Source organism: Crinia signifera, chromosome 6, assembly GCF_055691185.1.
Source record: "Crinia signifera chromosome 6, ASM5569118v1, whole genome shotgun sequence".
NCBI classification, from domain to species: Eukaryota; Metazoa; Chordata; class Amphibia; order Anura; family Myobatrachidae; genus Crinia; species Crinia signifera.
In genome coordinates, this window is record NC_139222.1 from 142,552,035 (window position 1) to 142,569,020 (window position 16,986).

At 44.6% G+C, this 16,986-nt stretch overlaps 1 protein-coding gene across 1 annotated transcript in view; it reads left to right on the forward strand.

Moving 5' to 3' along the window:
- Positions 1–16,986, forward strand: part of CYB561 (cytochrome b561) — a 74,958-nt gene that overhangs the window by 31,955 nt on the left and 26,017 nt on the right. Inside the window, exon 2 of the mRNA XM_083147482.1 lies at positions 7,050–7,151. The gene's annotated coding sequence lies outside the window, so the exon portion shown is untranslated. The remainder of the gene's footprint in view (positions 1–7,049; positions 7,152–16,986) is intronic.

Sequence of the window (16,986 nt, forward strand, 5' to 3'; positions counted from 1 at the left end):
AGTACAGCGCTCAGCTCCACGGCGCCGGTGGAGACGGAGCTGCTGGCCGGATGTAGACGCGGCTTGATGCGGCCAGTCTCTGAGTGAGGGCGGAAGTAGGAATCTCGTCTGCTGGTAGCACTGGCGGAAGTGGGGCAACGCGTTTCGTCTCTCAAAGACTGGAGACTTTTTCAAGCAGTAATGAGCCATTCCTAGTGCTTGGTATTTATGGGCCAAAGTTAATATGATAATTGATTAATTGGCAACAGCATTTGGTAGATCCTTGTTTAGAAGTGCAGGTTAATACCATACATTAAAAGTGACTCAGCGTGTCCTCCGATGAGAAATACAAAGAAAATATTTTACTATAAAATAGATGAATCTATATTGACCTAAAAAACTGTGTCACAGTTGTAAATTAATTACAAATAGATAAGTCTTCTGTATGGAGTATATACTTTGATGCTAGCATAAAAATCCTATTTTCTAAGTACAATAACAAAAAATAATAACAGAAAAAAGCAGAAAAATATCGGAATATCAAAGAATAAAGACGAATATTACTATAGGACAAATGTCCCTAAAATCAAAAATTCATTTGAACATTTTAAATGCGGTGCAACTCCACAGTAAGAGTCCAATCTGAGTGGGAATTTATAAATGAGGTACATTTCTCTGTATATGCACCTTTGAAAAATACAGGGGATAGGGAACAGCGAGTAGAAGAACTATGGGATAAAGAGACAGGAGAGGGGAGGGGGATCAACAGGAGAAACTAATGGATGTTATTGTATCATATTGTCCTCAAGAACAGCTTTATAACATTTAATAAATCATAAAGGACTCCTTAATTTGACTAAGGGACCAATAACTTTAAATGTAAATATAGATGCTAATACATGTTTTGAACATTTCAAACATATTACTGAAGGGGAACTAGTCACACGGAGCAGGGGGAGAAGAAACTGCAAACCCTCTGAAAGGGTAGTTAGCTGTCCTAATGGTCCGCGTGAGAGACCAAATCAGTCGGAAATTGGTAGTGATGGTGATTGGAAAGAATAATAGTAGAAGTAATAAGGGAGGACATATAGATGGCTGCATAGTGGTGGACCCCAACTTATGCTTCGTCCATAGTCGACCCATAGATTAATCTATTAATCTAAACAAGAGAAGTCTAGAGCTTCATTAAGATCTAAGGGACTAAGTGTATCTAATTTAAAGATCCAAGAGGAGCTGCATTTCAGCTTCTCAAGCAATCCTTTATTTCTGCCCCCATTCTCCTACAGTCAGATATTGATCAACCATTCTTTCTAGAGGTGGACACCTCCAATGTAGGTGTGTCTCAACTCTCCAGTAACGAGAAGCAACACCCTTGCAGGGTTTTTTCTCGGAAATTCCTTCCAGAAGAAAGAAATTATTCCATCGGGGACCAGGAGCTGCTGGCCATTAAATTGGCACTCGAGGAATGGAGATACCTCCTTGAAGGAGTAAAGTTTCCCGTGACAATCTTCACAGATCACAAGAACTTGCTTTATCTCCAGTGAGCTCAGTGCCTAAATCCTAATAAAGCTCAGTGGTCTCTTTTTTTCTCAAGATTTTCTTTCAAAATGTGAATGTGAAAGCTGACGTTTTTATCTCTCTCCATGGAGGAAGATCAAATGCCTCAAGAAAGTCATTCTGTCATCAGCCCAACAGCCTTTGCTGCAACTCAGGTGACGTCAGCACCTCCTCCTAGCAAGACTCTCATGCCTCCTGAGCTCTGCCAAAGATTATTATCTTGAGCTCACAAATCATTGTTCACCATAGATCATATGAGTACATTATAATGGGCCTAATTCACAGTTATATGCGCACATGCAGTAACTGAATTGATCATTCATTTTGCAAGTGATTGATAGGAACTGACCATTTTACAGGAGAAATATAGCCATGTTCAGGCCATTTTCAGGGTGTGAAAAGAAGATATGAAGATATCGAAGGGTGCTAATAAGATAAGGTTGTGTATCAAGCTGGTGTTACAAAAATACGCAAGGGGACATTAAATATATAGAGAAGAAAAGGTAACTGTGTTGCAGGTGTCTAGCATCATTGAATTAAATCCAACATGGAAAAATACATTTAATAAATAGATGTATATAAAATACAATAACATGTCCTAAGAAATCATGTAAAATATAGTCATCCATGTGGTCAAGTCCTGCTAGAATACTACAAGTGTCCATTCCTATTTTGCCCTAGTACAGAGCGTAAAGGTATAACGTTTTTGCCCAAAGGTGTGCAGTACCAAATATCCTTTAAACTCTATGAAAAGCTCAACATGAAGCCCTGTATGTGGTATTGGGGAGTAGGTCCCGAACATGTGTAGGCAGTGGCGGATTCAGGGGGGGCACCCGGGCACGTTCACTTGTAGCTGAGGACCAGGGCTTTCCAACGAGCCTAGCCCCATGTCTCTAGCCCCCCAGGAACCGGAGATATCGCCTAGCAAAGCTGCAACGTTTTTTTCCCCATAGGATGGTATGGTACCCGTCAATTCCGACCCCTACCCGGTTCCGACGACTGCCAGTTCCCACCCTGGCATCACAGAAGCTTGTGGTTGATTTCATTCAATTCCTGGGCCTTCAATATGATACCAGGCTGGTCCATATCTGTCAATCGGTTCCAGAGATATTGCATGTAAACCGATTTTTTTATTTTTTAAATGTAATTTCATGGCTGTTCATGTTCTTTGAGGGCAGATTACTCTGGAACCAAACGTTCCAGTTTCAGGGGACTAAAATCATTCAAAGCCCACTCAAAAGTTCTTCAATATTATACTTGTCTCATGTAAATGGGTCAGTTGGTTCCGAAGATATAGCCGGTTAAATGAGATAACTGGTTAAAGGGGGGGGGGGATGGTTTTCTCTCCCCCTCACACCAGAAAATGCAGGGACTAGGCTGGTGTAAAAGGGGCCAACCTGGGAATGCATTTTCTGGTGTGAAAGGGGTATTATTTCAAATAGCCGGGACCTGCAGTGCTCTGAAAACAGCCAGGCTCTGCCACTGTCAGTGGCTATCACTTCTGCCTGGCGGTGGCTGTCCCCTATTTACCACGAGCATATATTCCCCCATGGCAATGAGCATGTAATCCCACATGGCAACAAGCATGGAACCTCTGGCAATGAGCATGTAGATAAGCAGCACTTATGTAGCATAATTTTTAATAGGCATTATGGTGTTTGGCATAATACATAATGGACATAATGGTGTGTAACTTAATGAGTAATGGACATTATGGTGTAAATGTTTAATGCGCGCCTTTGGTGGACAATGTTCCTGTTTATGAAGCGTATTGTGAATTTTGTCTCAATCCGTGTGGCATTATGTGAATTTTGTCTCAATCCGTGTGGCATTATGTGAATTTTGTCTCAATCCGTGTGGCATTATGTGAATATTGGCTCAATCCGTATGGAATTTTATGAATTTAGCTCAATCCGTGTGGCATTATGTGAATTTTGACACAATCCATTTGGCATTATGTGAATTTTGGCTCAATCCATGTGGCATTATGTGAATTTTGGCTCAATCCGTGTGTTATTATGTAAATTTTGGCTCAATCCGTGTGGCATTTTGTGAATTTTGACACAATCCGTGTGGCATTATTTGAATGTTGGCTCATTCCATTTGGCATCATGTGTAAGGGGCAAGTATAATGGGGTCTAGTATTTTGTTGCATAACGTGTAGAAGTTGTACATGGTGTTGTACACTACACTCAAGGACACGCCCCCTGTTGAGTGGCCACACACCCTTTTCCGGAGCGCACCTTCGGTGCGCGCACAATTAAATTTTTCACTTTTGTCACCATGGTGGTCCTGCATACTTTAAATGCCAGGGCCTATTTTTAATCCCATTCCCACCCTCTCTCTGCCGCTCTCTTAAGATGTACACTGGCACCACTAACACTGCCCCTCCGCCACCTAAACCCTCTTTTATCATGGTGCCACCCCTGTCATTTTTTCCTGGATCCGCCCCTGTGCGTAGGGTACCTGACAATGTGAAGAGCTTTGAGGGGGATGGGATGTGAAGTGCGCTGGCCAGTATTTGAATTGAGCATGATGGACTGTTTGGTCAATTTGTGTGGCAATGCAATAATTGGTTAACCAGGGGTGAAGAATAGTCATCGGCCAAATTTAGATGTGTCCAGAAGTGCAGCTATATCAAAGGTGATGTCTCTGGCAGCATCTGCAATTCTGCGCATTGCTAACATGTTTCCAGGATCTCCATTATGATGCCAATGCTATACAACAATACACTGCTGCAGCGTTGGTGGTCAGTGGCGTGGCACCATGCATGCTTTTGTAAAGGGGGCAGAGCCTAAGGAAAATGGGTAGGGCCTTTTAACACCCCCACTCCTTTCACTGTGGGGGCATGCCCACGGATCTCTGAGATGATGGGCAGCACCCAGGCTTCCCCTATACAGTGAATAAATACTGTATGGATGCACATGGTATCTGTTCATAAGCAAATGACCCACTTCTTTGGTATACAGAGCAGCGTTGTGTGCTGCCCCCAACTACCCGACGTGGGGCCTGTGGGTGGGGCAGTGCTTGGAAAATGGTACTGTCCCACTTAATGCAGGAGGGGCTGGTTACTGCACAGGGAATGCAGCTTGTGGAGGCTTGTCCACTTTCCCAGGGGGGCTAGGAGTGCCTCAAGATTTGCAGGAATCTTTCAGCAACTCCAGGAGAATACGCACAGTATTGATACAGTAGCAAATCACTTCGAGAATAAAGTCAGGCAAAGATGTTTCTTTACGTAATGCATGCTAACAATCATAACTAAGCTCAAAAGGAAGCGTTGTTATTCTTCCTGAAAATCTGATAAATTGTACAGTTACAGGAAACACGTGCCTTACAAGTGCATTTTCTGAACTGCAACAGTTTTCTAAATAATTTTTGGCCACGCTGTGAATCAGGGCTGTATCTAGACAATTTGTCTCCCAGTGTGAACAAATAAAAATGCATCCCTCCCCATACATAATTTGACAGTGAAGAAACTGTGCGCGCCGCAAAAAGGGTTGTGGTTTAATATAAGGGGCGTGCTCTAGTTATAAGGGGAGTGGTCTAGCAGGATGAAAAATTATCTTACACTTCACTTATGCATCCTGCCTGACCAGACATTGGTTATTGCAGGAATGGTTGTTGTCCTCCCACGCTTAAGTTGGCTGGCTGAAGGCCACACAGTGACATATAAACATAAATGACCTAGCAGGCCTCACAAATCAAGCCCAAACAATGACAGGCTACTTAAATCAATGCACAAGGTTTATCTGTAATGCCTATTACACATTATGCCCCACACCGTGATGCCCATTACACATTTTACCCTACACAATATGCCCCACACCATAATACCAATTAAACATAATGCCACACCCCGTGATGCCCATTACACATTACTCCCCACACCGTAATGCCCATTACACATTATGCCCATTCTGGATTATGCCCCACACCATAATGCCCATTACGCATTATGCCCCACACCGTAATGACCATTACACAATATTCCCCACACCGTAATGCCAATTACACACAGCTTAATGCCCAATAAACATTATGCCCCAGAGCGTAATGCCCAGTACACATTGTACCCATTACGCATTATGCCATATGCCATAATGCCCATTATACATTATGTTACATAAGAACCGCTTACCTACATGGTAGTTTCCAGGAGTTACATGCTCATTGCTATGGGGGATTTCCTGCTTGTTGCCATGGGGTGATTACATGCTCATGGCCCAGAGTGGATTTCAGTGCATGGGGCGAAGGGTTTACATGCTCATTGCCTGGGCCCAGGGGGTTACTGATACACTGTGCGCCCACCGCTTAAATAAAAAAATTAACACAGGGACAGGCATCTACTATTCACTGCCCAGGTATCGTCTGCAAGGAGCTGGCTATGACTGGTGCCACCCAGCAGACTGGGCTGAGATGATGGAGAGTGGAGAAGGTGCTCTACCCACCGCAATACTCCAGTGCACAGGAGCTAGCTGTGCGCATACATTGAGAAATCTCTTTAGTGACGTGATCCTATTGTCTCCTGAGCGGAGACTGAGCTAATCGGAGACTGTGCGGAGACTGAGATAATCAATCATTAGACAGACTGACCCCAGACTAATGCAGAAGGACTGTTGTTTGTGCTGGGTGGGGGGGAGGAGGGGGGGAGGCGATCGGCACCCTCTGTATCCATCCCTGCAGTCAGCATGGTGGACAAGCCGTGCAGTCATGTGGTGTCAGCTGCGGCGCCCCATGCGGTTTGTCCGCCTCTAGAAACGTCCCTGCTGTGAATATATGTGTGTAGTTATGGCAAAATTACTTTCAGAAATCTGGAAACCAGTTTAAAAAATGTTTATAATTACGGTACTGGCATGGGCATCTGCTTCCACTAAATATGTTGATACAAGACACCATACTAGTATTTTGAACAGGTGGTATTCATCAGATTGCTCGCCTCCTTGCCATCTTCCTCCCATATCTTCTATTCCTCTATTCTGGGTGCTACCCATCATCTCAGAGAGTCCTGGGTACACCCCACAGTGACAGGAGTAGGGTTGTTGTGAAGCCCCACCCCTTTCCCTTAGGCTCTGTTCTCTCTACGCCAGTGGTACGGCAGTGGTATCCTTGAATCACGGCACCCGATAGCAACAGAATTTTAGCCATGGAACCCCTAGGTCAAGAATTTCTTATTAAGAATATAAAATCTTCATTACATTATTTGTGTTTAAATGTCATGATTAAGTTTAATTATGTAGTGGGGGACAAGATTAGCTTCTGTTTGCATATTTTATGACTGGTAGCAACAAATGTAGAGATTCTGGAGGTATGAGCTGGTAGGAGTAACTAGTTGATAAAGGGACTCCAACCCCTCCACCATGGTGGCCCCCAAGTCAGGGTGTATGTGAGAATGTGAGGCCCCCAGCAGAGGGCGGCAGGTAAAGTAGTGTCAGAGTGTCAGTAATTCCCTGCTCTTGCCACCATCAGTGTGTTCCAATGTCTAAAAGTTCTAAAAATGTGCATTCTTCCTCCAGGGATACAGCAGAGATCTGGAACAGTGTTTAAGGTAATAGAATGGAACAAGCCTACCAGGGGCTGGAAGATTCAAGAGGAAATTTTGAGGATGCTGATCACAGGTCAGTTGCAGGTAGATGTTCATAAGGCAAGTGTGTGTACTGGACCCGATATCAAACGTGTTCAAACGGCTGCAAATTCACACAGCGGCCCATTATCAATACACTGTGCATGCATACAGTTTACAATACGCATGCGCAAGGCCGTGCTGAGATGAAATAGTAAGTACTGTAACTAAGTACTGTAAGTTTCCTGCTACCTTTTCTACTCGCATGCCGTTCGCAATGTGATTGACAGGAAGTAAGCAACTGTGGTTGGCAACCGGACGTTTGCTGGGATTGTTAAGATAAATGCAGCTGTGCCTAAGAAAACACTTGAAGTGTCTAGGAAAATGCTAAGTGTGTGTGAACGTTTTAGGAGAGGGTGTGTGATGTCATCTTCAGGCCGGATGGGCCTTCTTCTATCGCACCGCTGTGTAAGTCTTTGGGTGCTTGCGATAACTTGTGGTCCGGTGCACCCTCGGACCACCTTGCAGTTTTGCTATTGGTCCCTGCTTAAAAACAATTTGTGGGTAGTGGTGATGATGGGGTACTAGTCTCAGTACTTAAAATACAAAAGGCTTGGATTTCTTCAGTTGCTATAACAGACAATGGGGGAAATTACCTGTTTACAGCAAATCCGCCATACAAATGTATACAATCGCATGGTCCTTGTTGCAGAAATACAAGGGGGGTTGGGGTCCCCTTGCATTTTTATAACCAGCACCAGGCTCATGGCCTGGTCCTGGTTCCAAAATACAGGGGACAAAAGGCGAAGGGGGTCCCCTGTATTTTGTAAAACATCCAGCACACCCTTGGGACACTTTTTATACAAGGTCCCTTGGCCAAAGCATCAAAATGTGGCTGGTTAGCCTGGGCCATGTCCACTTCCAGGGCACCCCCAGCTCGGGCGGTGGGCATTGGGATGATAGCCATAAAGTAGGTACTTGTTTCCTAGCACGGCGCCCATCGCAGAAAGGCTAAGTTAATACGTTAATTTTTTAAAAATAGTTTATTATTCTTATTTAACACTTTATGGTACTTGTTTCCTAGCACGCCGCCCACGATTTTAATCTTATTACATCGTTTTGCTCGCATCAATCGCATCGCATGCAATGCGATCAAAACGATGATTTAATTGTACATGCACCCTGATGGGTGATTAGTATGTTATATGCACCCCCATTGTTAACGCCATCGCCACTATTAACGCCAGCCCAAAGCGTGGCGTGCGCATCGAGCCCTCGAGGGGCGGCGGTACGCGTCCTCCGACCTTTTCATACCCCCACTATCCACGTCAGCGTGGAGGTGATTTTATATAGTGTGGCGAGCGCAGCGAGCCACCGAGCCCGAATCGTGGCAAGCGTAGCGAGCCTCGCGAGGGGACGCGGATAACTTCACATGTATTCCGCGTCTCCGCGCGGGGATCGCTGCGCTCGCCACACTTCAGGCTCGGTGGCTCGCTGTGCTCGGCACACTATATAAAATCAACTCCACACTGATGTGGATAGTGGGGGGATGAAAAAGTTGGAGGACGCGTGCCGCTGCCGTTAACAATGGGGGTGCATTTAACATAGTAATCACCCATCAGGGTGCCTGTACAATTATAAGTCACATCGCATTGCATGCTATTGTAATGGCATGCGATGCGATATTAAAATTGTACAGTGCGGCTCTTAGGAGTTTCCTCTACATCTTATAAAGATATGTTTTTTAAAATATTTTATAGAGGATACTTATCTCCTCATCATTCTAGTTTGATAGGCCTTACCAGCTCCTCATCATGCCCTAAATGTAACCATTCTGACGCAAATTTAAACCATTGTTTATGGGAATGTATAAATATCCAAAGATTTTGGTTGATGGTGAGACAATTTGGACCACTTGGATTTTTACCAACTATCCCCAAAATTTCAGTTGGTTGTAGAAAATTATAGCTATATATATCCTCAATTGCGAGGAAATGTATTACAACAATGGATATCTACTTCACCTCCTTCAATTTCCATGTTTAAGGAAATATCAGATTCCTACCTGATAATATGTTTTCCTCTACTCCTCCATGGCAGCCACACACTGGGTTCCTCCCCCACTGGGCAGTACTCGTAAAGGGAAAGGAAAGACACATCCTCTATATAAGGACCACTCCTCCCCCTGGTCTGTGTCTTCAATATTCCAGCTTCAAAATAAAACACAGTTCATAAGTCATTACACTCCCCCAACCCACATACGGGCCGGGAATATATGCTGCCATGGAGGAGTAGAGGAAAACATATTATCAGGTAGGAATCTGATATTTCCTCTACCTCCTCCCATGGCAGCCACACACTGGGTGTTACCCCAGCAGTAACAATATAGGGAGGGATAATTCATACAAACCATAAAAAATAAAGAAAGAAAACATGTAGAAGATGAAAAACTTCTCCTTCTTCCATGGTGCCTCAGATAACCGCTCTAAGCACCCTCCTTCCGAAGCTTGCATCCACAGAGGACCAGACGTCCACCCGGTAAATGCTTTGAAAAGGTGTGTATCGACGCCCATCCTGCTGCCTTGCAGAGTTCTTCCACCGTGGCAGATCCTTTCTCTGCCCAGGATGTAGCTATTGCCCTTGTTGAATGAGCTTTCAGTCCTTTTGGAAGCTCCTCTCCTTTTAATTCATAGGCTTTTTGAATGCAAGATTTTATCCATCTTGCAATGGTATCTTTCGAGGCCCTCTGGCCCATATTTCTTCCTTCACTCAATACAAATACATTTTTTGCCTTCCTGTGTTCCTGAGATCTTTGAACGTAAATTTTCAGAGCTCGTACTACATCTAACTTATGAAGCTTCTCTTCCTTCTCATTTCTCGGCTTCGCACACAGGGATGGCAAAACATTTTCCTGATTAATGTGGAAAGTAGAAACTACTTTCGGAAGAAAAAGAGGGTTTGTACGCAACACAACTTTATCCTCAAAGAAATTTAGAAAGGGTTCCTCCTCCCATAGTGCTTGCAGTTCCGAAACCCTTCTTGCTGAGGTCACTGCAACTAAAAAAACTACTTTCCATGTCAAAAACTTAAATGAAACATCTTGCATAGGCTCAAAAGGAGGTGCCGTCAGCACATCTAATACTAGGTTTAAGTCCCAAGGGGCTAAAGGCTGCCTAATCCTAGGCCTGATTCTACTAGCCGCTTGCACGAACCTCTTCACATATCTGTTGTTAGCTATATCTTTGTCCAAGATTGCCCCCAACGCTGATATCTGCACTTTCAGCGAGGCCAGAGCCAGTCCTTTGTCTAGGCCTGCTTGTAACATCTCCCGGGTTACTCTTTTCTTCCTTACACCAAAAACTAAATTTTTTCCAGATTCTATAGTACGAGCTGGATGTAGACTTCTTCCTAGCCTTCAACAATGTGTCAACCACTTTCTCTGAGAACCCTTTTCCTTTTAAGTTTTTGGACTCAGCAGCCATGCTGTCAGGTTCCAGGATTCCGGTTGAGACCTCCAGATTTTCCCCTGAAACAGTAGATCCGGCAAATCCGGAAGACTTATGGGCCCTTCTACTGGCAGCCGTAGAACTTCGGTAAACCAGGCCCTCCTTGGCCAAAATAGCAATATTGTTTTGACCAAGGCCCTTTCTCTCCTGATCTTCGACAGAACCTTCGGAATCACTGCAAACGGGGGAAACACATATGCTAGTTGCATGTCCCATGGTGACGACAGAGCATCTACCTGTGCTGCTCCCCACTCTCGGTATCTTGAGAAATATATCGGAACTTGATTGTTTTTTGAAGTGGCCATGAGGTCTACTTGCGGCATACCCCACCTATGTACCAACACTCGTCTGTTGAGACCCCATTCTGTTGAAATACAGCCTCCTCTGCTGAGTTGGTCTGCCCACAGGTTGTCTTTTCTGGCCAAGAACACTGCTCTGACACTTGTGATGCATCGTTCTGCCCAATTGAACAATTTTGCTGTCTCTTTCATTAGGCCACACTTTTTGTTCCCCCTCGGCGATTTATATAAGAAACGACTGAACGGTTGTCCGACCGTATCACTACTTCTTTTTCGCACAATACTCGTTGGAAATGTTGACATGCCAGCACCACTGCCGCCATTTCCCTTATGTTGGAATGTCTTCTGCTGCATTCCCCTGACCACTTGCTTTGAACAGTTTGGGAGCCACACCGCTCCCCATCCTGTGCTGCTTGCATCTGTGGTCACTGTTACTTGATCGTTTGGTGCAAAGGACCTGCCTTCCATGAGTCTTTTCCTGTTTTGCCACCACACCAGGTCTCTTTTTGCCTGTTTTGACAACACTGTTTTCTGAGACAAATTTCTGGAATCCCCATTCCACTGTACCAGGAAACACCTCTGAAGTTTCCTCGTATGAAACCTGGCCCAAGGGGTCGTGTCTAATGCCGCCGCCATCAGGCCCAGCATTCTCATGCAATCGTCTGACGACACTATAGTTCTCCGACACATTGCCCTCGCTTCCTGAACTATCTTCAGCCTCCTTTCGTCGGTTAGTTTCAACTTCATATTCTGAGAGTCTATTATGCACCCTAGATATTTTATCTGCCTTGTCGGAGTCAAATGACTTTTGGTGGTGTTGACCAGCCAACCATGATGTTTGAGACAGTCTATCACTCTGTCCGTATGTCTTTTGACCTGCTCCTCTGTAGCTGCTACTACCAGGAGGTCATCTAAATAGGCCCAGATAGCGATGCCTTCTTCTCTTAATTTTGCTATTACTATAATGAGAACCTTGGAAAACGTCCTTGTAGAGGTGGAGAGCCCGAATGGCAGAGCTACGAATTGATAATCCTTTCCTGCCACAGAAAAACGAAGGAACTTTTGGTGACCTGAAAAAATTGGGACATGCAGATAAGCATCCTTTAAATCTATGGATGTCATCCATGCTCCACTTTTTATGTTTGGTAATATTACTTTTATGGACTCCATCTTGAACGGCCTTACATGCACGAATCTGTTCAGGCGTCTCAAGTCCAAGATGGTCCGAAAGCCCCCCGAGGCTTTTCTTACCACGAAGAACCTCGAGTACCACCCGGTTCCTCTCTGTTCTTCTGGTACTCTCACCACCACTCCTTGCTCCAGCATTAATTGTAGGCTTGTCAACAAGGCCGCTCTCTCTTCCTTGTTGACCGGAACCGATGACTGTGAAAAGAAACTTCCTGGGATTTTTGAAAACTTGATTTTGTAGCCAGATTTTACTACTTCCAGCACCCACCTGTCTGTGGTGGATGCTTCCCAGATTTTAAGGAATTTTAGTAGTCTGGCTCCTACCCGTACTATCTTGGTGTCATTGTTGATCTTTTTTTGGCGGGAATCTCCCGTTACAGCCTCTTTGGCCACGAAAATTTCCTCTATTCTGCCACTGTCGACTTCTATAGCCCCTTCCTGGTCTATAAGAAGCCGAATCCCTGAACTCCTGGGACTGTCTGAAAGGCTTTGCCGGAGGTAATTTCTTTGTCGCCTTGTCCTGAGGTAGCCACACCGACTTACCCCCTGAAATTTTTGAAATTATTTCATCCAGCTGTTTGCCGAAAAGATAATTTCCTTCAAACGGTAAAGACAACAATTTATTTTTGGATTGCACATCCGCAGCCCAAGGCTTTAACCACAGTGCTCTCCGCGTTACTGCAGCTACTGCCCCTGCTCTAGCTGTTAACTTCACTGAGTCCACCGAGGCCTCACATATAAATTCAACTGCTAATTGCAGATTCTGGATTGTTTTTAACAATTCAGACCTTCTTATGCCGTCCAAGACATCGGCTTCCAGTTGATTACACCACCCTCTTCTGGCTTCATTGCCGCCCCCAGGGTAAGATGTTGTTTCCTGAGTCCCAACTCCACCCATCTTTCCATTGGGTCTTTAAATACATTTGCCTCTTCTAGTGGCAATGTAGTCTTTCTGGAAATGCGAGCAATAGCAGCATCTACTTTGGGAAGCTCATCCCATGAAGAGGTCTGAGCTGTGTCGAACGGGTACATTTTATTCACTTTTGTAGCGACTGTGATTTTCCTATCAGGGTGTTTCCACTCCCCCTGTATCATTTCCTTCAGTGAATCTGACAGAGGAAAATTTTTAACTTTCTTTTTCTTGTCTTTGAACAGGAGTTCCTGCAGAGCCAAATCATCCTGTTTATCTTCTATATTCAATGATTTATGAATTAACTCAAGCAGGTTCTCCACCATCACAGGATTATAACCTGTATCTGCTTTATCTGCTTCTTCCTCATCTGGATCTTGAAACTCCCCAGATGGGCCGTCCACCGACCCTGGGTCAGAGTCCTCAGACAACACTGCACGACTCCTCTTTAAGCTTAGTTTAGCTAGGTCATCTTTAGTCACGAAAGTGCCTGCTAGTGTGGTTTTTAACATGTCCACCATACTGGTCATTTGGACCATAGGTATCTGCTGTGGAATTTTACAATTATCACACAGGTTGCCAACATGTTTGTCTGGTAACTTCTTATCACATCCTGTGCATTTAGGTACATGCATCCATTTATGCTTGCTCTGCTCCTTTTCTCTGCTAGTTTCAGACCTAAGTGAACACATAACTTAATCACTCACTACTCTAGCACACATGAAAAAATATCCTCCAAAAAACAAAAAATATCCGAGGCTTACCCCGACTTTTTGGACTGCCGTTTCTCTTGCATGGTACCAGCGGGCGCCCCAGGGGATGCGATAGGCTCCAAACGCCCTGCTTGCCGATTAGACTCCAGCTTGTTGCCCCATAAACCGCTCACGCAGCGGCACCTTTATCCCAGCCACAGGCAGCTATGCGGCCCCATTTGAAAGGGAAAAAAAGACACAGACCAGGGGGAGGAGTGGTCCTTATATAGAGGATGTGTCTTTCCTTTGCCTTTACGAGTACTGCCCAGTGGGGGAGGAACCCAGTGTGTGGCTGCCATGGGAGGAGGTAGAGGAAAAATTGTTCCAAATATTGACAGAAACAACTCTCCATAAGGAATCTCAAACAAAACTTTTTTTCGAAGTATGGGAAAGTTAAATAGATACGCTACCAACAGAAACTAAACAACAAATACATAAGTGCTTCTGCACAACCCTCTGGTATGAAACCGGTACCTAGCATGGCGCCCCCGATTTGGATCATAGTGCATCTTATACAATCGCATCGCATGCAATATAGAGGCATGTGATGCGATTTTTAATTGTACAAGCATCCTGATGGGTGCTTACAATGTTAAATGCACCCCCATTGTCAACGCCACCCCCACTATCAATGCCAACCCGAAGCGTGGCGAGCGGTGGTGGTACGCGTCCTCCGACCTTTTCATACCCCCACTATCCACGTCGGCGTGGAGAAGATTTTAGATAGTGTGGCGAGCACAGCGCGACACCGAGCCCGAAGCGTGGAGAGCGGCCACGGATTACTTTACATGTATTCCGCGTCCGCTCGCCATGCTTCGGGCTCGGTGGCTCGCTGTGCTCGCCACACTATCTAAATTAAACTCCACGCTGACGTGGATAGTGGAGGTATGAAAAGGTCAGTACTTGTTGACATTGATAGTGGGGGTGGCGTTGACACTGGGGGTACATTTAACATTGTAAGCACCCATCAGTGTTCTTGTACAATTAAAAATAGCATCACATCGCATCACATGCCATTTGCTGGCATGCAATGCTATGCAATATTTCATTGTACAAGCACTCCTGTTAATTTAATGGGAATATCGCATTATATTGCACGCATCGCACACCACTAAGTACGGTATGCGATGGGCGCCGTGCTAGGAAACCAGTACCCAAAATCCTTGTTATATGACCTTTACATTCACAGTCATATGTCGATACTAAATTAGTCAATAAGTTATAATGATGTCTGGCAAAGTGTTTTGTTATTGTGTTTGCTCTTGATAATAAAAACAACTTTGAAAAAAAAAAGAAGATTAAACTATTGGGTTATGTTGTGGAACTACAAGTCCCAGCAAGCCTTTCCAACATGCAGGGATTTGGCAAACCACAAGTCCCTGCTTGTGGGGCATTAAAGGGGCCGCTGGGTCCTGTAGTTCTACAACATAATCAATAGCCAAAAATAAGACACAGACACCCTGAAAAATAAATGTTTAATACACACTACAATCATCCATACATACTTACCTATAGGGTCCACCATAGGCCAATCCACTACTCCAGTAGAAATCCATTAGGGTACCTGTGAAATTAAATTATACTCATCAGCTCCTCCGGGATGGATCACATCCTTTTTGGTCCAAAATAGGCATCCAGGGAGTTAAAAACAAACAGAGTGCCCCAACATAATACGAACTGGGCATTTATGATGCCCATTGAAGCCCATGTTAATCTTTAACATTATTATTTTATTTATTTACAGTTTCGTATATAGCGCAGCATATTCCATTGCGCTTTACAATTCGAAACAACAGTGATAAAACAAACTGGGTAGAAACAAACCAACAGAGATAGGAGTGTCCTGCTTGCAAGCTAACAATCTATAGGGATACTAGGAGGGATACATAAGGAAAGGATTCCATAGCATGGCAGTCACATCACATTACAAGACAGTACTGATGGGATGCATTTAGATATGAAAGCTGCTGGAGGTTGTGTGGGGGTTCTGGAATATGATAAGCTTCAGGGCCGCCTACAGGGGGGTGCCCTGGGTACAGCTGTCCCAGGCCCCGGCCTCGGGAGGTGCCCGCGCAGCTGTCCACAGCCCTCCCCCTGCACCCAGCCTCCCCCACCCGGCAGCCAGGCACACACAATACACAGTGCAGCCTGCAGAGCGCTGAGCCTAGGACACAGAGGGGCTTGGCGCTCTGCAGGCTGCACTGTGCATTGTGCTCTCCGGACAGTGGAGACTATAGGAGCCGGAGGACGTTGCTGTGACATGATGGTAAGTAATGGGGATGGGGTAGGGGGGGGGGGGATGGCGCTATGCTGCTGGGGTCCCGGACTGTAGGTCGGTCCAGGGCCCAAAAATTTCTAATGGTGGCCCTGATAAGCTTGCCTGTAGAGGTGAGTTTTTAGGCAATGCTTGAAAGTTTGGAGGCTAGAGGAGAGTCTTAATGTACGTGCAAAGGCATTCCATAGGGTGGGTGCTGCCCAACCAAAAGTCTGCAAGTGTAAGTGGGAGCGAGTAATGAGTGTAAATGAGAGACGCAGAGTGGAGAGGTCAGGTGGGGATATATTTTGAGATAAATGAAGAGATATAAGTCGGTGTATTCAGAGTAATGGCTTTGTATGTAAGTAGAAGTGTTTTATATTGAATGTGGTAATACAGGTCGAGTATCCCGTATCCGAATATCCGTTATCCGAATTATTCCGAAATACGGACATTCCAGAAAGTGAAAATTTTTTTTTTTTTTGCTAAAAACTCACTGGGGACATATGTAACAGCATCACTGGGGACATGATATGTAACTGGCACTATATATGTGCAAGACAATGATTGCTTGGCATTCAAATTCAGTGCTGAGATAGTACACACATTTTGTTTCACGTTTTGAAACCTTGTTTTTTGAACAATTAAAATATGTTTGTGTGTATTTTATGTGGTAATAAAATATATTTGTGTGTATATTATGTGTTTATACAGCATAAATGCAAGATACTTCAAAATACATCATTGAAATATTAAAATATTCCGAAATACGGAATAATCCGTTATCCAAAATTCTCCTGGTCCCGAGCATTTTGGATACGGGATACTCAACCTGTATACAGGCAACAAATGGAGGGCGTCTAGCCAGGAAGATCAGCCTCGCAGCTGCATTAAAAATGGATTGTAGTGGTGAGAGTCTTTTCTTAGGAAGAACGTTAAGGATGCTATTGCAATAATCAATGTGTGATATAATGAGTGAAT